Source organism: Microcaecilia unicolor, chromosome 6 (assembly GCF_901765095.1).
Source record: "Microcaecilia unicolor chromosome 6, aMicUni1.1, whole genome shotgun sequence".
Taxonomy (NCBI): domain Eukaryota; kingdom Metazoa; phylum Chordata; class Amphibia; order Gymnophiona; family Siphonopidae; genus Microcaecilia; species Microcaecilia unicolor.
Window position 1 is genome coordinate 28,969,977 of NC_044036.1, and position 8,193 is coordinate 28,978,169.

Below are 8,193 nucleotides of genomic sequence, written 5' to 3' on the forward strand. Positions count from 1 at the left end.
TTTCTGGTTATGATGTGTGTTGTTGCTGATTTACTCTCTGACTCACTAACTGTTGCAACAAAATATATATATATTTTTTAAAGGAGCTATAGGCTGGGGAGGGTCCATAGCTAGGGGAAGATGGTTCCCCTTTAAGAAAGAAAGTTCTGGACCCTTCTAGCTGCAGGAGGCAGAGCCCGGAAGGTGGTGGGGAAGCTATTAGCAGCCCCATAAAAAGGCATTTTTCTAGAGAGGAATTCTGAAAGGGAAGAAGGACGGAGTCCTGTGCTGCACTAGAGAAGTTGATTTAAAATGGGCTAAGAAGCCCATGGGATAGACCCCCCCAAAAAAGCTAGGAATGTTGGAGAAAGTACTTACCTAAAAAGACTCAAGGAAAGACATGATAGAGGTATATAAAATAATGAGTGGAGTGGAACAGGTGGATGTGAAGCGTCTGTTCACGCTTTCCAAAAATACTAGGACTAGGGGGCATGCGATGAAACTACAGTGTAGTAAATTTAAAACAAATCGGAGAAAATTTTTCTTCACCCAACGTGTAATTAAACTCTGGAAGTCGTTGCCGGAGAACGTGGTGAAGGCGGTTAGCTTAGCAGAGTTTAAAAAGGGGTTGGACGGTTTTCTAAAGGACAAGCCCATAAACCGCTACTAAACGGACTTGGGAAAAATCCACAATTCCAGGAATAACATGTATAGAATGTTTGTACGTTTGGGAAGCTCGCCAGGTGCCCTTGGCCAGGATTGCCTGCTGTCGTGGACAGGATGCTGGGCTCGATGGACCCTTGGTCTTTTCCCAGTATGGCATTACTTATGTACTTATGCAAGGTATTGTGAGCAGGACCACAGTGTGGAGGCAATACTGTGCCATGTGAATTAAGACTGTGAGACTAACAGCCAGGGGTGGAGAGGGCAGGGACTGCAAGATTAAGGTGTAAAAATCCTGTGCAAGTGGTGGAGGCTGTTTTAACTGAGACCCCAGTTCTCAAGTAAAAGAGGGCTCAATTAGAAGACTTACTGCTTGGGCTGTCTGTTTGAAGAAGAATTCCCCCAACCAAGTGGTTAGTGAAGGATAAGTGGACCTGTTCTGCATATCAGTTGCCTAACTTGCATAGGAGCTAGTCTGCTAACCCTGTATTTTATTCCACTGAAAGGCGCCAGGAGATACATCCATGGTACCAGAACTGTGCTTTTTTTTCCACGGAGAAACTTCAGGGAAGGATTTGGGACTGAATAACTAGGGGGTGTGAAAGAGTCACCTTGAGAGTAAAGTGCACCCCCTACCAGTGGTGTGCTGGAGCCGGCTCGCACCGGCTCGCGTTACATTTTGTACTGACTTGCGAGCCGGTTGTTTCCCACTGCGAGCCAGCTCTCCTCCCTCCCGCCCGCCCGATCTGGTCCCTCACCTGACTTCTAATTCTTTGGCGGGGCAGGCAGTCTTGCCTGCCCGCTACCAGCGCTGACTCTCCCCTGCCGGTTTGCGCTTTAAAAATGGCTGCCGAGACTTCTAGAGGCGGCCTCGCGAGACTTCTACTGAAGTCTCGGCAGCCATTTTGAAGCGCGAACTGGAAGGGGAGAGTCAGCGCTGGTAGCGGGCAGGCAAGACTGTGTGCCCCGCCGAAGAATTAGAAGAGTCAGGTCGGTGAGAGATGGATCCGGAGGGAGGGAAGATAAGTCGCCGATGAACAACGCGGGAGGGGTGGCAGGGGAGAGAAGGGAGTCCCTGGGTATGGGTGGATGGAGGGCAGGGGAGAGGAGGGTCACTGCTGGGCATGGGTGGATGGAGGACAGGGGAAAGAAGGGTCACTGCTGGGCATGGGTGGATAGAGGGCAGGGGAGAGGAGCATCGCTGGGTATAGGTGCATGCAGGGCAGGGGACAGGAGGGTCACTGGACATGGGTGGATGGAGGGCAGGGGAGAGGAGGGGAGAGAGAAATGCTGGACATGGATGGAGAGGAGAGAAGAGTGAGGAAGGAGATGAGATGAGGGAAAAGGAAGAGAGGAGAAAAACTGCACATGGATGAAGAAAATAGGCAGAAGCTGAGGACCCGAAATGAAGAAGAAAGGAGAAATGGAAAGAAATAAATGGTAAGGAAGCCCTGGAAACGGAGTTAAGAGGACAGATAGCAGCAGAATCGGATACTGGGCCAGCATGATTAGAAAAACAGTCACCAGACAACAAAGGTAGAAAAAAAATCATTTTATTTTCATTATAGTGTTTGGAGTATGTTCACTTTGAGAATCAGATGCTCAACATTAAAAGTTTATATTTATTTACTTATTTATGGCATTTTATCCCACATTAGATATGAATTAGATTGGAACCTGGGATTATTTAAATTTTTTTCCTGGATAATGCATTGCCACCCCCCCCCCCAGGCTCTCTCCCCGGCTATAGTCAGCTCTGCAATTTGGGGGGGGCACAGGGGGGGGGGTGTAGAGGGGGACGGGGGGGGGGGGGCGCAGAGGGGGACCGGGGAGAGAGCCTGTTGTTAAACATTTACCAGCACACCACTGCCCCCTACCCCTAATAATGAGGGTACTACTAATTGCTATAGCTGAGAGCTTTCTCTGAACCCTTTCTTAGAGGCAAACCTAGTGTAGGTTGTTGGTTATTCTAAACTAGTCTGCTTCAGACTCCAGGGGTGTAAAAAGCCAGGGGATGGTATTATTGGAGAGAGGGACTGTGCATTATTGAATCTCTAGTCTGTATAAGAAATGCACCAGAGATAGGGGCTTTACTAAATCTGCAGCTTGCAAAACAAATAGGATAGTGTTCAAATCTTCAGGCTATATGCCTATATCTGCCTCTCCCTCATGTCCAGTATTCAGGTGGTGGTGAGCAATATATTTGTTTTCATGTTGACTTCTTCATACTGAATAAAAAAACCCAATAGTTTCCTCTCACAACAAAAAGTCTCGGTGATCAACTTTGAGTTCTACCCTACTAGGCTCTAATGCCCTGTAAATGAAAGATCTTCTGGGAAAGTAACTGGAGATATTTCTGTGCATCCTTTCCTTTGGAAAAGAAAACTCACCGATCCTTCCACATGTTGCAAAACTGGGTAAGACAGAGCAGTTTTCTTAAGAGGAAAGAAAGATACCCTTTGTCCTTATCTTTAAAAGTCTTTAGATTTCCTTGCAAGTGAATAATCTTCTCTGTGCTTATAAGTCAATACTTAATTAGTATGATACAAATTCTGTTAGTTTGTTAATTTGCCAGGATTACCATTGACAAGATCAGCTCTCTCAATTACTAGGTCTGAGGGGACTGCTTCAGCAGTGAAGAATTCTCTTGGTAATTTTAATATAAATGACTCCATTAGAGGCTGATCAAATTTTGGTTATGGCACTGAAACCAGCCCCAAACCATTTTTTTCCCCAGTTTCAGCTGAAAATGACCATGTGTTTCGTGGCAGCTGAAAATTTGTGCATTATCCCATTTGCCTCTTTCCCTCAAATAGGAGTTACCCCTGCTTCCAGACCCCCCCTCCCCCATAGGCCCAGGCCACCCATAATTCCTCCTGGGCCTATTTTACAATCCCTGGTGGTATATGGGTGTAGATGGGACAGGGGTGGTCCCCAGTTAGTCCTACCCATTCCAACTGCTGTCAAAGTGGCTTCTGTGACTGGCGCATTACTCCTGCCTTGACTATGTCATTAGGACTCCAGGGATTGTAAAGTAGTCCTGGAGGGAGGGGGGCTACTCTTTGTATTTTTTTTTTTTGTGTGTGCTGTGATTGCAAGTAATGCTATTATCGAAGCAGAGAATTACCTCTGCTTCCTGAAAAAGCTAAAAACCTTCTTCTTCCCAAAGTCTGCAATATAATACTCACTGATCACCGATCCCCTAACGAACTCTGGAACATTTAAATTAACACTGACTATAACCATACCTTATATCACTTTATAACACTATAGCTAACCAATAAGAATGTATTCATCCAATGTACTACATATAAATCTGTAACTGATGTTACATTAATGTTGTAAACCATAATGAACCCTAAATAGGGGATATTGGTGGTATATAAGACCTAAATTTAATTATGATCTTGCACAACAGTTTATATGGTAAATAGAGTGCTCCAAATTAATGCTTTTGATACAAAATTTTAGCTGGAATTTAAGTCTGTAAATTTGAGATATAACTCCCTACACTAATTCCTAGGAAGCTTATTTGTCACTCAGAGTATAGCACAAAGTCAGCCACTATAAAGGTATCATGGCTTTTAATTTCAGTTTTTACTAGCTGCAGTCTGTGTGTGTGGAGGCTATTTTGCTTGGAAGTGTACAACTGGAAAAGTTAGTTAACATTTGTCTTAAAAATTTTAGAAATTGTCTTCCACTGACCTTAGAAGTATTTGTAATAGATGTTGTCTTTTTGGGAAAAATAAATCATACTCTGTGTTTAAAGAGAACAGGTTATAAATGTTAGTTTATTATTAAATGGCATTGAGAAATGATATTAACAGGCTTTTTTTTTCTATTGTACTATGCTCCTATACTTTAGACTTTTAGCATATTTGCTTGAAGTTTAGCATTCTAAAAAAAAAAGATGTTTTGCTGATGCAATGGAATTCTGAATAGATGAATCAGTTGCCTGATATGTGATTAATGGTATAAATGTGAGCATTTGGATTGTCAAACTTCAGGGGGACTTGGAAGAAGAGATTTCTCTTCCAGTCTAACCCTTGTTGCCAACAAGAAATATTATGTGGCTCTAATAAAAGTCCAGTTTTGCTGATCTCTTGTGGTACAATTAATTTATTTCTCAAAAATTATGAACATTCCACACAATTAAAATATGGTCTTTCATTATTATTTTCTAGCATGGATACTGTGGGTTTAACAGAGGTATGCAGATTGCAAACTCTGACAATCCCTAGCAGCCCCTCACTGGCTCACATTCACAGCCCAATTTGAGATTTTTGTTTTGGCCAAAAGCTCTCGGACAGTTTCTGTGGAAGTTTCAGTTTCGGCTGAAACAGGAAAAAATCCCAAAATTTGTGGTCAGACTCTAGCGTTCCTACTGTCTGATCTGAAGCCTTCAGGGAGTTTCACAGCTCTTGAATTATTCTACTATATAATAAAGCCTGGCAGACCATTCAAGGCAGAGGCTGTTAGATTTCTGCTTCAGCTTATTTAATTTTCAGGGTAGAGATATTTTCGGCCTCCTCAAATCTGGCAGACTTGCTTATAAATATTGTTGGACCATACCAATTGCAGGGGCCCTTTTACTAAAGGGTTGGCGAGTGACAACAGGCTTGCTGTGTGCCAAACGGGAACTACCGCCCCAGCGTGCACCATTTCCAGTGCTACAAAAATATTTTACGACCATTTTTCCAGAAAAAAAGGAAGCCTTTTTACCCACTGCAGTAAAAGGGGGCCTCATTGCGCTTCAAAAACACGCACCGAAGTTAGTGCAGGGCCCCCTTTTACTGCAGCTTAGTAAAAGGACTCCTCAGTTTGTATTTTTGCTAGCTGACTTCTCAGTTTTGCATTGCTGGTTTTTATTTTGGTAAATAGACTGCAGACCAAGATTCATAGGGTCAGCAAGTTGCAACAATGAGGATAGTAAAGAAAGGTTTAAAGCAAGGGCTTTCTCAGCAATATATTTAATAGAAGGCCATCCACTGATTGTTGCTGTCAGTTTTCCTAGGTAATGTGATCTCACAATCAATCTTTTCACTCTGTGAGCACCTTTATGACAGCAAATTTAGTACTTAAATTTCTCAAATGTACTTAATAGGAAACAAACTGGTAAATAGTTCTTAAATATCTGTGCTGTAACAGGCAAGAGCTCTGTAAAACATCTTACCTCATCTTACTACTACTACTACTGTAAAGCTACCTCCTCCCCATTTTATTTTAAATGTATTGACCAGAAAAGCCTGATTAAGATACCAGTACATTTCTTGTTGGGATTTAAGTGTCAAATCTGAACAGAGGTTTATCAGATTGTTGAGTATGACCGTGTGAATCCTCCCAACTTCTAAAGGGCTGGACATGGCAGTTGTATGACAAGGTGCTGGGGTGAGGCACATTCTAGATATATATTTTTTAAAGTTGGTGAATAATTCATCTGTGGGAGGACTGAATTAAGGCTTCTTAGAACAGGTTTTCCCATACTTTTAAAGGCTAAGGTATACCTACATCCTTAAAAAATGTTGCATGGCACATGTCTCAGTGGGGCAGGAAGTACAAACTTGGACAGCACAATGCTCAGTCAGTATCTTTTCCAATTTTTATAAAAAAAGGGAGGGAGTGGTGATACAGATGAACTCATCAAAATTGATCTGCTCTGTCCATGTGTAAGGACAGGAGAGGGGTGAATGCAATAGTCGGCATAGTACAGGCAGCCATTTCAATTAATTTCATTGGTGCTTATGGCCTTTACTGCTCCTCCAGTGCTGCTAAGCACAAAATGGATAACTATTACCACAAGCATCTGCAGGAAGGAACTATGTGGGCTGGAAAACTCATACATTATCCCTGTTCCTTTTATCTCCTGGTATATAGCCCCTGGCTGAGGACCATTGGTGCACTGACTGCTCAGTTAGGAGAGAATAAAAATAGGGAACATTCTCCAAGTCATTGGAAAAGAAGTGAACGTATGAAGGCTGATAGCACCAGATCCCCAGTCTTGGATCTTAATTTGAGCTGAAAGTTTACAGAAGGAAAAGGGAATTGTCACAGCAAAAAGATGCCTAAACAAAACATCCCTAATTTTCAAACACTTTCTGAAGTGTAATAATTCTTGAGTAACAAATCTCCAGCAAAAAGCAAGGAACCATCTTTTGAAAAGTTCCCAATACCCTTTGTCGAAGGGAAATACACCAGTTCAGAATAAGTGTAAAAAAAAAAAAAAAAAGAGCAGGTTTCCAGTGCTTTGAAATAACCAGAAACCAAGCCTCTGGGTAATGTATACGAATCAATAACAGTTAAAAAAAAAAATGTGGGCACACTGTGTTCTTCATTTCTTCTTCAGTGATGCGCAACTGCGCTCGGGCTACATTGTAAGACAGAAATATGGCTAACCCCTGCTGTCTAATAAAAGCTACAACTGAACGCACATGTTTTGCAGAGATTTGAAGAGAAACGAGCCTCCCCCGTCCATTTCCCAGGTCTCCTGGAGGCAGTTGTTAGAATAACACCATTTTACCGCCGCTTCCCTGACGAATCCCGCTGCAAAGCCGGAGGTTGTTACTTTGTTGTAGCAAGTGGGTGGCACGCAGCAGCGAGGCGGCCATATTAGCCAACGAGAAGCGCCGCTGAAACTTTGTGCAACAAAACAGTACAAATAACATGAAAATAAAAATTCTTATCGGTGGTATCAACAGTGAAGCCCCTGGGATTAAATTTCTGCATTACTCCTCTCCTAAGAAGCCTGTCAGGCGCCGGGCACAGCTGTATTCTTTCCAATCCACTATTCCTCATTTAAGAAACACAATAAATACGGTTGTGCAAAAGTATTTTCACCTACCTAAAGGTAGCTAAGAATTTATTTATTTTACCTCGTTGGTAATAAGTTCTACCTTTAACTCTCTATAAGCTCAATAGGGTCACTCTTTATGTATTATAATATACTCACTACCTAACCACTGCGCATATGTCAATAGCTTTTCTTTATCTTAACTGTAATTGCTACGGCTTTCGACTCCTAACCATGACTCTCTTACTCAACACCCTCACTTATCACCCCTACCACTGCCATTTCCCCAGCCCTAGCTGTCTGCTCAGTTTAGATTGTAAGCTCTGTTGAGCAGGGACTGTCTTTTCCATGTTCATTTGTACAGCGCTGCGTAAGTCTAGTAGCGCTATAGAAATGTTTAATAGTAGTAATTATATATAACTTAAATGCGTGTTATCTCACCCTATATTCCACCTCTTTTAGAGGTGTGTTTGATTAGAATGAATGTGGTAGGAATATAGGGTGAGATATCACGCATTTAAGTTATAATTACAGTTGGTAATAAGTTGAGAAGTAATTCTTTACTGCTATGCATTTAATGGTATATTCCACCCCTCCCCCCCCCCCCCGGCCGATCCTCGCGCCAACAAAAACTTACCTCCCCCCCCCCCAAAGACCTCACTACCTGCTGCTTCACGTCCATATTTTATAACAGTCGGGGGGGGAGGGGGAGTTTATTATTTTTTCATAAAGAATGACTTCGTTAACTAAGGCTAAAAAGAAAA